This window comes from Anthonomus grandis, chromosome 14 (genome assembly GCF_022605725.1).
Source record: "Anthonomus grandis grandis chromosome 14, icAntGran1.3, whole genome shotgun sequence".
In the NCBI taxonomy this organism is placed as follows: Eukaryota; Metazoa; Arthropoda; class Insecta; order Coleoptera; family Curculionidae; genus Anthonomus; species Anthonomus grandis.
The window spans coordinates 12,139,354-12,156,953 of NC_065559.1; the positions used below are offsets into that span (position 1 = coordinate 12,139,354).

The 17,600-nt window shown below is 32.5% G+C and overlaps 1 protein-coding gene and 1 long non-coding RNA gene across 25 annotated transcripts in view; one reads left to right on the forward strand and one right to left on the reverse strand.

Moving 5' to 3' along the window:
• Positions 1-17,600, forward strand: part of LOC126744584 (protein turtle) — a 735,337-nt gene that overhangs the window by 118,032 nt on the left and 599,705 nt on the right. The gene's annotated exons all lie outside the window — the stretch shown is intronic.
• Positions 11,806-14,856, reverse strand: LOC126744604 (uncharacterized). The gene is made up of 3 exons (XR_007663251.1): positions 14,670-14,856; positions 13,120-14,236; positions 11,806-11,975 (listed from the first exon to the last, which is right to left on the reverse strand). It is a non-coding gene; the product is annotated as an uncharacterized LOC126744604 (long non-coding RNA).

A 17,600-nucleotide genomic window follows, 5' to 3' on the forward strand; every position in this document is an offset into this window, starting at 1 on the left:
TCCTATTTAGCGTCTATTGCGAGTTTACTCAACTTTCCAAAGTTTCTTATAAAGAATTTCTGTACTTGTTGTTTATTGTTAGGATTCTTTAATTTCCTAATATTAAGTTTGGCTTTGTTAGTCTTGCCCTTCTGTACCTTTTAGTTTGATCATCAGCTGACCTTCCACTGTGAGCCGATTGAGCGATCGACTGATGTTATTCAGTTTCTTAATCTTTCGCGTAAGACCATGAAGTCAATCTGATTTCTTACATTTCTTTCTTTTGAATCTGCTGAGAACTTTCAGGTGAAAAGTCTACGGTAGAGCAGTTTAAATAAAGTATGACTTATCAATAGTTTTCATTCCTGACAGAAGCGTATGCGATGCCCCTATATCTCATTCCTATTTATATTATAATGTTTTCCCCACGAAAAAAATATATAAAACATTAGAATTCTCTGCTGCAACATTTTAGTAAATTTTTTTAAAGTAATTTTATACAGATCTGTATATAAAGTAATTGAAATTATACAGTAAAGTGCCCTGTATCTAAGCACGAATGCGAGATACCTGGGACAGCTGCAACTGGTTGATATTCAAGATTTACTAAGGTACAATTCTAAATCTTTTGTATTATAAATATTTTGCATTAAGTAAGGTAACCTGTGACAACTGTCACACTGTCAGCTGGCCAATCGAGTATTTCTTGGCGAATGAGCGCGTGTGGCACTATCACTAGTAGGGCTGGGTAGAATCGCTTTTAACCTGTCTGCGGGAAGATGGCCGCAGTTTGACGACCATATATCTATAAGAACGCCAGGCCTTTGAAGCCCATAAACTTTAGCAGGCGTTTGCAGTAAATGCAACTTAGTTTGCACTCTCAAGGAGCCCTCCAAAGGCAACGATTAACTATTTGGAGGTGTTTGCGATCGATGCAAATCTATCACTTGTCGAAACTGCGGAAAAGAGCGCAACGGAGGTTCGATTTATTGCGTTGCAATCCAGAAAATTTAACTATTTTTGCAATGAATGTACATACCTAAAAAATACTCATGAACTTCAAATTCATTGTGAAAATAGAAAATTAAGTGAAAAAATGTTGGAATTAGCAGAAAAGTCTGACCTGTCAAGTTCGGATTTTCAAGTAAAGGTTGATCGACTTAATAGCCAGATCATAGAAAGGGACGAACAAACCAAGAGATTAAAAAGACAAACATTAGAACTTAAAAAGAAAATTTCGAAGCAAAACAATACAATAAAAACTAATAAAAACCAAATAACAGATCTTCATAAAAAACAAACTGAAGATGAGAGTAAATATAATGATATTTTTAATGAAAGTTCAGTATGCATTGAGAATCTAAGAACTAGACTTTCTACTTTAAAAGTAATAATCAAGGAGTACTCTGAGAATATTCAAACTAAAAATGAAAATATGCTAACTTGAATCAAGAACTGAGCGAATTCAGAGAGGAATGCGGTAATATGACACTTCGTCTATATGAGGAAGAAAAAAAGTTTTTAAAATGAATTGAAAGACCTAAAAGGAGAATATGCAAAACTAACTGTTTCAACTAACGAAGATGTACAGCACAAAAGTAAATTGACAAACCCTGAACATAAAAACAGCAGAAATAGTAGGGCTAGTAAAAACAACAAGAATAATAATAAAATTACTCATGACAGGGATAAACATAGCAATAGAAATAATAATAACTGTAGGGATAATATCAATTACAACAACAACAATAAATATAACATCCATAAAGAACCTAAACATAAAACCAGAATTCTTGTACTGACAGACGAATATGGGAAATATTTGTATCCTCATTTTGAATATCAGTTCTTATAATGTACAGGTTGTCTGCAAACCTAATGCAACATTTCATGGAGTTGTGAATGGCCAACAATCTTCTATTTCCGAGTTGACATTGGAGGGGGCTAATAATGTAGAATTACTAATGATACTTCAAAATACAAGATCCCTTAGACATAAAACTGACAAATTATTCTCTTTTCTGAAACTGCAAAATTTTCCTGACCTTGTTTTGATAACAGAACATTGGCTTGGTTGTTTTGAATGTTCAATCTCCTTTTGTAAAAATTTTAATCTTGCTATATCGTTCTCCATCTTCTAAAATAAATGACTTTTGAAATAAACTTGACACTATACTGTGCGAAATTTCTTCTAATATTAAAATGGTTATTGCAGGTGGCCTTAATATTGATTTTTGTAATAAAAACCAGATACCCTCTATAATGTTCAAGAATATGCTAACAGCTTATGGATTAGTAATGCATGTGGATTCACCTACAAAAATTACTGATCGTACTGAGTCAACCATTTACTACATTTGCTCAAACATTGAGAAAGTGTTCGGTATTCCATTTAGGATTATCTGATCACGAGGCCGTGGTCTCTCGTTTTATTCTAAGTCTCCCCATAAAAAATCTCTGTGTCGAATCCTCGATCCTCCTGATCCTATTGCAGTTTTTCATAGAGTACTGGTAGATATCTTTAGGCGTGCATTTCCATTAAGATGGATAAAAAGTAAAAAGAAAAATATGAAACTCTGGCTTTCATTGGGTGTAAGAAAGTCAGCAGAAAATTTACGAGGCCTTATTTATATGCGAAAGTTTTTTAAAGCTGAGTGGTTCGTTGCATACTAACTACAATAAGTTTAGAAATCTATACAAAAAATTAATTAAATTTGCAAAACAGAGTTACTACAAAACTAGATTGCATACATCGAAAAACTTACAAAAAGAGAGGTGGAGTATCATAAATTAGTATCGACATATAATGGTAAGTCATTACAAGCAAAAGAGATCGAAGTTGATGGGAATACTTTAAATACTTTCTATTGTAACGTGGCTAGCGACATGGCAAGTAACTTTTTGTCAGATATAGATCCCTCAGAGTTTGTGTCCCATATATCTGTTCCAAACTCTTTTCATTTTGAATATGTTGAGTCGTGTGAGTTATTAGAGGCTCTCAATGATATAAAAAATAAAAAATCATGCGGCAATGACGAGATTACGGCGGAAATCTTAAAGAAACTACCACATGATGCACTTATCTCATTGTGCTCGTCGATAAACAGTTTTTTTAAGACAGGTAATTTTCTCGAGTGTCTTAAATCGTCGATTGTTATCCCGCTTTACAAGGGTGGAGGTACAAGAGAGCCTGCAAATTACAGGCTAATTTCCCTACTCGAAGGTTATTGATAAAATAGTAATAAAGCGCATGTGGAAATATTTAACAAAATATAAACTCATAACACCTAAGCAATATGGATTCCAATCCTCTAGAAGTACACATGACGCAATTTTTTCTTTTTTTGGATAGGGTATGCTCTGAGCTTAATGGAGGTGACGCTGTAGCGGCAGTGTTTTGTGATCTGTCGAAGGCTTTCGACTGCGTCGATTACGAAATTCTGCTGCGGAAGCTGGAGTGTTATGGCTTTAAAGGGTCTGTCTTGTCGTGATTAAAGTTTAACTTAAGTTATCGAAGCCAATCTGTTTTGGTGTCTGATTCAATCAAAGTATCTTCACCTTCTGGAATTAATTGCGGCGTACCTCAAGGTTCGGTATTAGGTCCCCTGTTATTTTTAATGTATATTAACGATCTCGTTCATTTAAATATCCTGGGTGAACTTATTCTCTTTGTGGATGACACATCTGTCGTATGGCACCACAAAAACTCAAACACTCTTAAAAAAATAATCAAGTAGGACCGCACAAAAATCATAAGGTGGTGTGATGCAAACCGCCTTGTTTTTAATGTCGGCAAATCTAATATAACTAAGTTTTTAATGTGATATAAAAAATATAAAACTTGGGGATAATCGTCTTGACAATAAACCTGCCTGTATCAAAATTTTCTCATTCACATTGACAGCCAACTGCGTTTTGAAGAGAATTATTTTGAAGAATATTATGCGACCCTACTTATAATAATCAATGCATTTATTTTAGAGTTATGCCAATTTTAATATTTTATTAAAGGTTATTTAAGTGTTTTTTAATTTCTTATAAAATTAACATATTTTGAAAATGTCATAAAATATTTAACATTTGAACATTAGTACAAATGATTAAGAACTAGGAAAACACTCTGCAATATTGCGTTTATTTTATTTTTAAAACAATAAAAATCTGCATTGAACTTTAATTATTTTATTAAATGCTCAAAGTGGCTTCCATTATTTTGCAAGCAAAAGTACAATCTGTTTTCAAACTCTTGACGAACATTTCTAAAAACTTCAGTTGTAATAATCGGCACTCTTGTGTAATTCTTTGTTTTAGCTCCTCAATGGTGGCAGGCTGCGTTTTGAAAACGACCGATTTTAGGTGACCCCAAAGAAAAAAATCGAGAGGGGTGAGATCTGGCGATCTTGGCGGCCACTCAATAGGTCCTCTTCTACCAATCCATTGGTCTGGATAATGATTATCTAGCCACTCTCTAACAGGCAATACATAATGTGGTGGGGCCCCATCTTATTGAAAATGCAATAAATTTTCATCAAGAACAAGATCTCCATTTTCATCCCTTTGGTTTTCCAATTCCGTTATTACTAAAGGCTCAACAGTTGTTTCTAACATTTCAGCATAAATTTCTCCATTTAGATTATCATCAATAAACAATGGCCCAATTATATTATTCCCTAGAATTCCGGCCCACACATTTATTTTTTGGGGATATTGGGTGTGCCCTTCCCTAAAAATATGGGGATTCTCATCACTCCAGTAACGGCAGTTTTGCTTATTAACGTTACCGTTTAAATAAAAAGTGCACTCGTCACTGAAACAAATGTTTTTTATAAAACGTGGCTCATTTATTATTTTTTGGGTCATTAATTCACAAAATTCGATCCGCCTGTCTGGATCGTCATCACCAAGTTCTTGAACAATCTGTAGCTTGTAAGGATGGAATTTATTAATTTTTAATATCTTTCATACTGATTCACGACACACTCCTGTGGCAGCTGCTGCTTGACGAGTCGACATACCAGGATCCATAGCAAAATGCCCAAGAACCTCAATCTGAGTTGCTTCATCCAGTATTCTTGGCTGATTTTTCTTTATATCACCTACAAACCCAGTTTCTTCAAATTTTCTTACCAACTTCTGGATGTAATAATGCCCAACCTGTTTATCTGGGTGCCTCTCATTAAATATTGTGGCACTTCTACGAAAACAGCGATTTTGAGAACCATAAATAAATATCATTTCAACTCTTTCGGCGATCGTATAAACCATTGTAAAAATAAAACTAGAGCAGTGAGAGAACTTTAAATCACAAAAAGAACCACGATATTACTAACCAAACCAAAAATTGAACATTTTAAGGCAAAATTTAAATAAACAAAAAACAACAAATATTTCGAGAATGGCAGGCATCGAAAATTTTCCTTTTTTTTACATCGCCAAATACCATTTCGACAGTTCAATAATTTCAGTATAAGTGTACTATTTATTGGAGTTTTGTTTTGGCTTTTAATAATTCATTTTAGTATCAGAATAAATATTTTTATTCTGATAGTAAAATGAATTGACCAACATTTAAAAGGACATACATTATCTCGGAAATGGTTGCATTGATTTTAATGAGTAAGACGGCAAAATATAGGGAATTAATAGACCTGTCAAACAAGGTATCACTCGACTACCCTTCCAATTTAAAATTTTTAAGGGGGTGGCTCTGGGGGTTAGGGGGATGATAGTATATCCCTAAAAAAATCATCATTTTGGTTCCCCCTTGTTACTATAGAAACGGTTTTAAGCATTTTCCCATCTACAACCCCCTAAGCGAGGGTGGCACTACCCCTAAAATCTTAAATGGGAAGGGGGGTCGAGTGATAGTTCATTGGAAAGGTCTTGTAATTCTCTTTACAAGAGTACTTAGTTTGACGCAATTTAAGTAAGTACTTTTTAAAATTTTCTTAACTTTTTCTGACTTTGTTTTTTTTAGGTAATACCTATTTTTAAAAATTAAAATGGTGCATACAACGGCAGAAAGAGTTGAAATAATTGAATTATTTTTTGGAAATAATCGATGTGCTAATAGAATGGTGGAATTATTTAATGAGCGACATGAAAACAGCGAAAGTATGTATTGGAGCTTGTTTCCAAATTTCGAGAAACTGGATCAGTGGCGAATCGCAAACGCAATATTGAAAATCCCGTAAGGAATGAAGGTATGGAAGTGGCTGTACTAGGGCATATTATTGTAGATCCTACATTAAGTATCCGTCAATTGGAAACTGTCACAGGTATTAGTCGACGTAGTATCCAAAGAACTCTAAAACTTCATAAGTTTCATCCGTACAAAATACATCTTGTGCAAGAGCTGAATGAAGATGATTTCGATAGGCGATTACAATTTAGTGAAATTATGAGTGAACGAATTATTAATGCTCCAAATTTTTTGTTTAATACGTGTTTCTCTGATGAAAGCTCTTTTTTCCTGAATGGCTTGGTCAATTGTCATAACTGCCGATATTGGTCCGACAATAATCCTAGAGTATATCGTGAGGTACACACCAATACCCACAAAAGTTAAATGTCTGGGCTGGTATCTTTGGTGATAATTTAGTTGGTCCATTTTTTTTACCTGGAAATCTGACAGGTGAAATGTACTTAGAGCTATTACAATAGGCCATTAATCTAGCATTGACAGCTATAATTAAAACTCAAAATGATAGATACGATGAGGATTGATGTTTCAGCAGGATGGTGCCCCACCACATTATACGTTATTCGTGCGAGAGTATTTGGATCGGACGTTTCCAAGACGATGGATTGGAAGAAGAGGTGCTATTGAATGGCCTCCACGATCGCCGGATTTATCACTTCTAGACTTTTTTCTTTGGGGTCACTTAAAAAGCAAAGTTTATGAGACTGAACCCACTTCGTTAGAAGATTTACAAGGCAGAATTGTAAATGAGTGTCTTCAAATAACGCCTGAAGTATTGCAGAACGTGCGACAATGCTTTGAGCAAAATTTTTTTTATTGTACGGAGAATGGAGGTAGCCATTTTGAACATTTATTATAAGCTAACACTTAAGCAAATTCTTTTTAAATCTATTTTTGCGATAATTTTTTGAATGACTAGACTTAAAGTCAAAATATTCTGTAATATGATAGAGCTATCTCATTTTTTGTCTCATAATTTAATAATACTTGATGGTTTTGTCTTATTGCCTGGCATTGTTTTTCTTAAAAGTACCTTTAGTAGTCTTTGATAAAGTAAAAATATTGAAAATTACCTTTTAAGGTTTAAATGCGAAAATTTTAAAAAGTACTTACTTAAATTGCGTCAAACCAAGTACCCTTGTAAAGAGAATTAAAAGACCTTTCCAATGAGGTATTACTCGACCCCCCTTCCCATTTAAGATTTTAGGGGTAGTGTCACCCCCGCTTAGGGGGTTGTAGGTGGGAAAGTGATTTTATGATTATTAAGTGTCCCCCTCGAAAATAAAATCGACGGGTCCGAGCGTTTTTTTAAAAAGTTAATGAACTGCCCGTAATTATATATAAGAGAGACGATATTAAATATATATATATATATATATATATATATATATATATATATATATATATATACCTACTTCATTGAGAACCTAGCCACCTCCAGTCAACACTGAAGAAGAATTAACCCAACGGATAAGGCATTCATGTGATCAGATACATCATGTGAAGACATACGCCGGGAATATTTCAGCGAGTTCGGCATTCAAAATTAAGACGAGCTAATGTTTGCATTGAGGTTGAAGGAGGGCATTTTCCGCATATTATTATAAATCTGATGTTATTTATTGTTAACCTTTTTTTTATTAAAATAAAAGTTTAAGGGTAGATCTAAAAATAACTTTTTTTTATTTGTACAAAATTGACTGAAAAGATTTTTACACCTTTATCTTAAAATGAAGCATTTCTGGACCTATGTTTATGTAAACTTTTCATCTTGAAATTACTCATAGTATAGTTTAAAAAGGGTTCTTGGTGTACAGTGAAGTGCTACGAAATTGTTACTATTCAGAAAAGTAGTAAAAAAAGTGTACATATTGGTACCTTAAACAAAAATTAAAGGTTTTTTTCAGTTTGGCTTTATTTTCAATTCGAAGTAAAGCATCGTTACCATTTAATCAATTTATCAAAATGCGTTTGGGTGTGAAAAAATTCACTAACGCCCACAATTTGAAATGGAAATTGTCCGACCTGGCCTAGGCATAACGGGAGTAAATACGGATACACCTACATTCATATTGTTTATTCAACGGGGCGTTTTCATCAACGATTTCCATGTCGAAGTTTCCGAACAACCCATGAGGATAAAGCATTAATTAAAATTTTTCATTGCCAAAATGGGAAAAATGCCATTATTGAACTCTTTCTTTTATTTGGCACCAGTAAATGCAAGGGAGGCAGTTTTTAAATTCATTTATCAGAGGCGTAACAACTTAAGATGATAAGAATGTATTTTTCAGATTTATTTAAATATTTTCGTATGTAAGTGAGTTATACACGATTATATTCATATCCAAATAGCTAATTTAGATTTAAAAAGTTTTGTTTCTATTTCTGTTTCTCTTATTTATAATCATATGAAAGAAGCTCTTGTATAATCTTTTATTAAAATGACTGAGTATGCTATCAATTATAACAAAAATTCTAGATCGAGTATTGAACATACAAGTCCGAGAAATAATAATAGTTTTTCGATACTACCACAAAAACAATCTAGGTTTCAAAGTGCAACCGCAATGGCAGATGTTGTTGATAATTTTCGCGCACGCGATAATAATAAGATTATTGCCTTGGTATTATTAGATTTTACTAAGGCGTTTGATTTTCTTAATCACAAAATATTAATAGTATTGTTACATTACATACAATTTTGAAATAATGCAATAACGTTAATTAAATAATTTTGTGGTAAGTAATATATATATATATATATATATATATATATATATATATATATATATATATATATAGTAAAAATAGATTTTTTACACAGAGCGTAATGGTTATATTTTACCTTCTGAATACTTATAGACAGTTCATCTTTACAATTCCATGTCAAAAGATTCATTCAAGCAATATGGTTTCACCTTATCTTTAAAATTATTAATTATATTTGGTAAATTATTCACAGAGCTCCGACATAGTTACCGGTGTTAGAAACATAAACTAAACATTTTAATTTATTTTACAATTAAATGTTTTTTTTCTAATGTTTCTAGCAATTTTGTTTCACTATATGATGACTGTATTTATTTGCAAGTTCGATAACATTTTCTTTTACACAAACATCATATTTTTCAAGTGATTTTATTATTACAGTAATTTTCGTATTTCCTGTTGGTATAAATAACTCTCATATAACCATAATTAATAAAACAAGTCATTTATTTTACACTTTACAGTAGCACATTCAATATTATTTACAATTAATCATTTATTTATCTTATTCTTTGGTTTATAGTCTATGCCTTTATGTACATAAAAAGCACTAACCCCATGTATTTTTTTTCTACGACAGAAATATGCACCTAAGATAAAATTATCTAATGCAAAAACTTTAAGTTCATCCACTGTTCCAGCGTTCCGCACACCACTTTACAATCTGGATCTTATTTTTTAACATATTATTAACAGCATTTCCCAACGATTGTACATTTTGGTGTATAACAGTATTTCAAGTAATGCAAAGTTCTTAGATCTGCATGGTAATAATTCTTTAAAATTGAAACACCATGCGACTAAAAAGCCATTTTTACTGGTTCAACATGGGACTGACAATGTCTCATGAGACTTACTTTTTGTTAATATAATCACATATATGGTGACCATATCGTATTTGTGGAGTTTGGTTAATAATACTTTCACTAAGTATGTGTGGCCTTATCTACGTGAGTCTTGTCGACCTTTTTTCTTGCGTCAGTCTAGTCTTGTAAGAGACAAAATAACTTGTCTCTTCTTGGCATGTCAATAACTTGGGTTCTAATAGTCAAATTTTTGTATTTATTGATTTATGGATTACTGTGAAGACTGTTTTAGTGTTTTCAAAAGAAATTAGCATTTAGCATTTTTATTTTGGAGATCTGGTTTGTAAAAAAATTCATTATTTATAACTATCACGTAAATGTACAGTGTGTTTAACTGTCTCACTCACCTCTTAAAATTGTTTTGCATTTATACAAAATCCTCCAAAAAGCAAAGAAAATATGGTATTTATTCTTCAGAAAATATCGAGTAACCATTTTTTGATATAGAAAAAACTGAGTTCTTGAAAAAAAATTACAATTTTATCGCCCGGTAATGAACAACGCGGGTTCCCATAAATCAACGAATATTTGTACACCTGTAAAGAGGAATTACTTGCAAAGGCCCATTCACTCAAAATATTTTTTATTGAATACGTGTCCAAGCCAGGGCAATAATGCTCGCTCGTAAATCAATGTTGGGTGTTACCTGGCTCGACCGAATAAAAGCCCTTTTATGAAACGCTAAACTTTGAGAAAAATACTTCCATCCTTTTTGGCTCATCCGTCTCTCGCGTTTACCTTATTTATTTTGGGCGCGGCCAGCATGCCGGAGATAAATGAACGGCATTAGTTCAGTTTTGCTGTAATCACCAAAGAGGATTTTTCTTTCAGGTGGAAAATTACAGTTTAAACTTATTTATAATAAGTTACATATTAGTTTATTTACTGCATATTCCTATCTAAGAGTACTCTAAAATAAATTATTTGTAAATAGTTTTTTATTCTCAAACTTTGAGTTAAATATGTATCATTTGAACTATTTATCACATGCCTATTAAATTCTTTAAGTCTTTTTGAGTATTTCGTTCCAATGTTTTTTCTTATGTACAAAAAACCGGAAATGTTTAAGATAAGGACTATTTTCTGAATTATGCAAAATTACTTAAAATTTGCTCAAACTAGTTGTTTTTCTCCAGATGTTCGATTTTATCAAGGGTGACGACCTCGTTAGGGAGAGATCCCCTAATCACTCCAAGTGATGGATACACCGAGAATCCCGGCACGTATTGACGAGAGACTAAACCAATCGAAAAGTATGTGCTCCATAGTCTCGTCTTGGGGGTAGTATGCCCTCGCATAGTGGGCTCATGCTTACTTTCAATTTAAACGAATGGCCACTTGATAGATAGTAACTAAGAAGCATATCCGTTAGCAGTTTTTTCTGGTCAGAGATAATTGCAGTAAATTGCCTCCGGTCTGTGCAGCTAGCTGAGAAGCTTCTTAGTTTCTCCGCACAACGGGCCAAGAATGTAGAGGGTAGCCTAACTCACAGAACACAAATATATAGAGAAGTGCTGGTTGCATACAAACTGATCGAACTTCTTCTGACAAGTCTGCTAGCGTCCTCTCGCTTGGCAACGGAAACTATTGTAACTAACATGACACTTTGACGTAACTAATTGGACCAATAAAAATGGTAGAAAGGCATGACCAAATGATGGCGGAAAAATTCAAATTTAATTTAATACGAAATCTCATGATATTATTTAATCGCAATATCGAAAGCAAACACCTAATCATAAAGGCTACTTTTTGATAAGGTGATCAGCATAAAATAAAATTCTGTGCCTTAATTTTACATATATAAACGAGTTAAGGTAGTCCAGTAATCAGTTAACAATAATGTACAACATATCACCAATTTCAAAAATAAAAATATAACAATGAAAATATAACAATGAAATAAAACAATGTTTTTCTTTAATACATTTGTTATTTAATTTTCCTGTAAAATAATTACTTAAAAATATATAGTAAAAAATAAAATTAAAATTATATACATAATATATAATAATTCATTATAACAGATAATATATATATTAGGATTAATAAAAAATGTTTAATTAAAAAATGTTAATTGCAAAACTATGCATGCAAATAAAAGGCCAACAAATTCAAATTTCTACAGTGTAGATTCTTGTCTTCAACATTGTGACCTGAAAAAAAAGAGCATTTTATAAAGTATATAGTTCACCTAGCAAACAATTAAGATAATCTTTTTGGATATTACTTAAGACTAATGACATATAACTACTAACATCCATGTACTAAACCTACATAAGTTTAAAGAATACATAAACTATATTACTAAAAATGATTTAAAAACAAAACATGCTAGACCCAGACATAAAGAGCAAAAAAATATATACATAAAATATAACTACACCTAAATTAAATATTCTATAAAAATTCATAATAATCTTCTTTGTAAAAATAAATAAAAATTCACTGCTGAATGAATTAACTTTGCTTAATTTATATTTCTTTCTGTTTCTTAAAGAAAAATTAAACATATTCTAAAAACGAATTAAAAACATAGTATTGTCTAAAAAACAATATATCTATCTACAATAACAAATAAACTCTTTGAAAATGAAAACAACTTATAGTATGGCATATATCACATACATAGTATATATTTATTAGTCTCCGATAATACTACTAACAACATATTATAGAAAAAAAATCTTAATTCAAAGGCAAATGCCGACAGAAAATAAAAAAAAACATTCAGTCTGATTCATTCTGGGTGCTTAGCTCTATTAGTCTCTATACATATGTATCGTCTTACTTTACATAGGAAGTGGTATGTTATGAGCATAAAATAAAATGAAAAAATAGGCAGTGCAAACCTTAAATAAATTATCTGAATGATTCATGTCAAAAATAATGACAAAACTAATTTTTAAATGAATATGTATGCTAGTGTAATCAGCAGTATCAGCAATATGAGAACAAATTCTATAGCTCAAAGTCTTAATAAAATTTATATTCTATATCTCTCTATATTTTTCTTGTAATGGGGAGTGAAGGAAATTGAAAAATCTTTTATTACTATGTTTATCTAAGCTATTCTTACATAAAAGATACTTACATGAGAATTTTAATCTATTTTTTAATTGTCGAAATGAAATGAGAGGCCAGACATTTTGTAACATGTATTTGTAACAATGAAGTTAAAAATTAAATATTTGAAAGGTAAAAGATCTTGATTAAATCCAACTGAATTTGATTTTATTACAGACTAAAAATTGACGATACAAAAAAATAAGGGTAATAAATAAAATCACATTTTCTTACCGGACACCTGGAATTGCTGCAAATCAATTAAAATATTAATTGATAATAACTTTTTAGGGAAAAAAGTGATTGATTTAAAATAGTATAAAGCATACATGAAACAGCATACATTGAAATCAAAAACAAACTTAGAATAATAGGACAAATGATGTTCTATTAGTCAATGTCAACGTCATTTCTATTAGCTCCTGCCAATTTTGCCAAGCAAGATGGCCGACATACAATTCCGATTTTCTCCATACAAGCTTCATACATCTGACCTAACTGGTCGCGTAGCTGCAAGCTTTATATTCGTAGTTGCTTATGGAGTAACGTACGTGCGCACAGATCCGGTCGCTGGTATGCTAGCAGCACGATAAACTGAATAGAAATATACCTGGACTGCTAATGAAAAATAAGTGACCACTACTAGAGGGCTGCCATTTTGCGTGATTATTTTCTTTTGATGTTGGTCACTCTGACAAATTTCAATTGTGCCAATTATAGGGAAACTGTGGCCGTTGCGGAGAGCAAGTAAGGCACACTCGCGGTTTACTTTAATTTTGTTTAATCAAAAACTAAACTACAAAATAAACACATTTTTACGAACTTAATTTAATTACATGGGGTTTCGATTATCCTGTGTTTGTGTCGAGAGTCTCGATGATCTTTTTGTAGAGTCCCGAGGCGATTCTTGACAGTTCACAGCTGATCGATCCCCACCGGCGTTGCCAAGCTTCATGCATCTGGGGCGCATGTTCACAGTATGTATATTCGCCACAAAACAAAACAATTAAAGTTTTTGAGAGGTTATGTTTTTAAAAATACAAAATAGAAAGTTACCTTACAGTCTTTCCTTTCCTATCCTTTGAAACCCTTCCTAGACCCTTTCCTGCCCTTGCCCTTTGCCAGTGGTAGCTGAACCTATTCACGCCGGTAGCCAGGCCGGATGACGCCGGATGCATCGTAGGGGAGGCGTTACCGTGCATTTCAGTATTAGCACAAGCCATTAAAACTGGCAAGCAAGCAAGCAAAGTTACCTTCAGTTAAGAATTTAAGACAGTTCCATTAGATCTGTGATTTTTCTTGTACTTCTTTTAGAATTTCGTTAAAATTTATGAAAAAAAGTAATCCTCACCTAAAATGAGACAAAGTTTCAATTAACTTGGGATAGATGCCTTTAAAATATTTGTTTTATTATTCTGATCATCTTGAATCATATAAATTCTAATATGTACCATGAAAATGGTATATCTTCATTTAAATTTTTGCTTGTTGACTTAACAAATTCAGTTAAAAACACTTTTCTATTTTTACTATTACGACTTTGACTTTCCTTCTACGTACAGAGTTTCGACAATAATAGGTACGACCATCTATATAAATCAAAACATAGATGGTTGTATGAGAGTTTGTAATTAGCAAGGGTTTATATAGTAGACAGAAAATTCACAATAATTCGGTCTTAAGAAACGATAAACCAAATACTTTTAAATATGGATGGTGATACATTATACCCACCCAAGCGTTGTTTACAAATCGCCAAAAACTAGGCAATCCGCTATACTCACAATTGACAATATTATTTAAAATCAGTCATGTCGAGTCGTGATTTTACAATTCCAATGATAATTTAAAGAAAATCTCAATAAAAAATTTAATTTAGTTCGTGACAGGTCACACGTCAAACGTCAGCGTCATGAACTTTATTATCGTTATCTAATATATTTTTTGTTGACAACACTAAAAATGTTTAGAGTGACCAACATCAAAAGGACACAACCACTATAAAAATGGTGGCCTTCAGGCAGTGGTCATTTTTAGATATCGTGGCCATATGCATTAGCAGTCCAGGTATATTTATTAAGTTCGTGGCTAGCAGGCCTTGACGACGGTCGCTGGAAGAACGAAACCTTGAATTCTACAAGCGACCAGCGTGAGATATGAGTCTTGTGCAGAGCAAACCACATCTCGGGAATTAGGCAGATCCAGACCATCAAAATAGATTTGTTGTGGCTAAATTATCAGATGGTATTGCCACAAAAATGAATACAGACTGTAAGTTAAAATATTAAAATATTTATGTTTTCAGGACTTAAATATAAGTAGTATTTTCTTATTATATGCTCGGATTTCTAAAAAGTAAACAATATTTATCAGTCTTCTATTTTACCCCAAAACTAGAATGGAATTTTTCGCAGGTTTATCCAATTTTGCCAATTAAAAAGAATTTTGTAACTTATGTTTTTTAAACCAAATGCTCCTTTATACTTTTCGACATTTTGCAGAGTGGGTTTTTTGTATGGTGTATTTTGCTATTTATAATAATAAATAGCAAAATAATTTAGAAAAAATTAAAAATATTTTAGGAAACGCGGTTTGGAAATACTGACGGGACTAGATGAGAAACGAGATTGCAAAAAAAGTCTGGAAATTCAGGTGAATCCATAGTCAAGTCAAGCTGGCAGTATTATTCACTAATGCTTTTTTTAAACGATCAGCTAACATATAGAAAATCTAATGAAAGCCTACAGTTGACCCAGTCAAGTACAGAAGTGCAGGTTAGTACCGAAACATTAGAACTTAGAGTAGCTTAGCCGAGTAGAAAGCGTACTCGCCCAAACGAAGCATATGGACAAGCTCTGCTCTGAATATAGAGAAACAAAAATTGCAGTATTTACAGCAGAAAATATCAAAGAAAAGCAGAATTATTGCTGAGTCAAATGACGACAGAATGTTCTTTGACAAAGTCCAAGAACTTGTTCAAAAATTTGCCTTTGTCAGGTCATCAGATGTTTTTCCAAATAGAAATACTAACTGGAGTAATGCTAGTTACAGTCCAGTTAATAATTATAACAGTCCAGTCCCATCTATTTCGTTTGCACGTCCAAGCAGTCCGTCGCCCACAGCTTATGACAGCCAAAATATGGCGTTTTGGTTATCACATACTGACAATATTATTTAGGATTAAAAATGACCTTGTTTAAATATCATTTATTTATTTCTGACCAAAACTCATTAGGTATGTGACTTTGATTTATTATGCTAAATAGGAAAAAATGCATAATAATAATTTACTTTAGTTACCTATATACCTATTATTTTTCTACGTAAATAAGACGATTACGACACATGAAATTTTTAAATATATCTCTAATAAATTTCTCAGTTTTTAAAACTCGGCCCACATTCATATTATAACCTCTATTTAACTCATCTGGAATTGGTATCACCTCTGTCAAATGCCATTCAAATCCTTCTTGATCTATTATCACATTTTGTAACAAACACATAGGTTTTATAATATGATCGGTCACTTCTTCATTTGTTTCTATCGCTTTTAATATGAATCGCCACTTGGAATATAAAATTGCACATTCAACTATTTTTCGGGATCTGGACAGTCAAGTGTTAAAATATTCGCTGTCAAAATCAAGATTCACACCTTCATATGGTTTTATTAAGTTATTGAGTAACGGGTAGTTCATCGCCGATAAAAACAAAAGACATCTCTACTAGCTAGGCAAAAAATCACTAGGGGGAATATTCAAAGGATGATTTCTAAAAGTTTTAACATTTCAGGGGATCTAAATGTACCTGCATCGCTTTGCTTCTTATATCCGCCAACGTCTACAATAATGAATCGGTAACGGACATCGGCGAGAGCTTGCAATACAATTGAATAAAAAAAATTGTAATTGAAGTTCATGGTGCCCGAATGCTTCGAGCATATGATACGTATATGTTTTCCATCTATGACGCCTATGCAATTTACAAAATTCCATATTTTGTAAAACTCCTTAGCAATTGTTCTAAAGTCCTCAGCCATAGAGGGTGGCATATGAATGGGTTGTAATACTTCCCAAATCGCCATAATAGTTGGCTTCATAATTTTCCCCTCAGTGCTCTCTCCCATTCGAATTTCGAATGACAAATGTTTAAACGAAGCGCATAAATAACTAAAAACATTATTTAGTACTAAAGTTTTGCTGAGAGTAAGTCAAAACCAGAATACTTACCACAAGGTCACAACAAGTTGCTCCTCTGGTAAAACTTGACTTGAAAGGTTGACTGTGACAGCTAAACAATTTCTTTTATAGGCGCGGGGTTATCATCCTTAATATATAATCAAAAATTTCTCCCTGCATTCTTAAATTCAAGAAAAATACATCTTTGAATAAATGCTGATATTCACCAAATTCTTGTCTGTTTTGATTATTCGGATGCACCGTAAAACTTTTTGTTGCTTTTTCTCGTAAAAATTACTTTGTAGCATTGTTTTCTATTAAATAAAAATCATCACTGTCGCTACTTGAATCCTCAATTTTAACCACACATTTGCACACTTCGCGGGTTTATTTCCAAATGACCACCTACCATGTTCAAGCATTGACGTACGAATATCTGGCGGTAACTCTACCAGCTCTTTGCAGCCAGTCTACCAGTGACCATCCAGGCTCGGTATGCGAATACCCTTAGACGTAGTTGAGCCAGGGGTATCA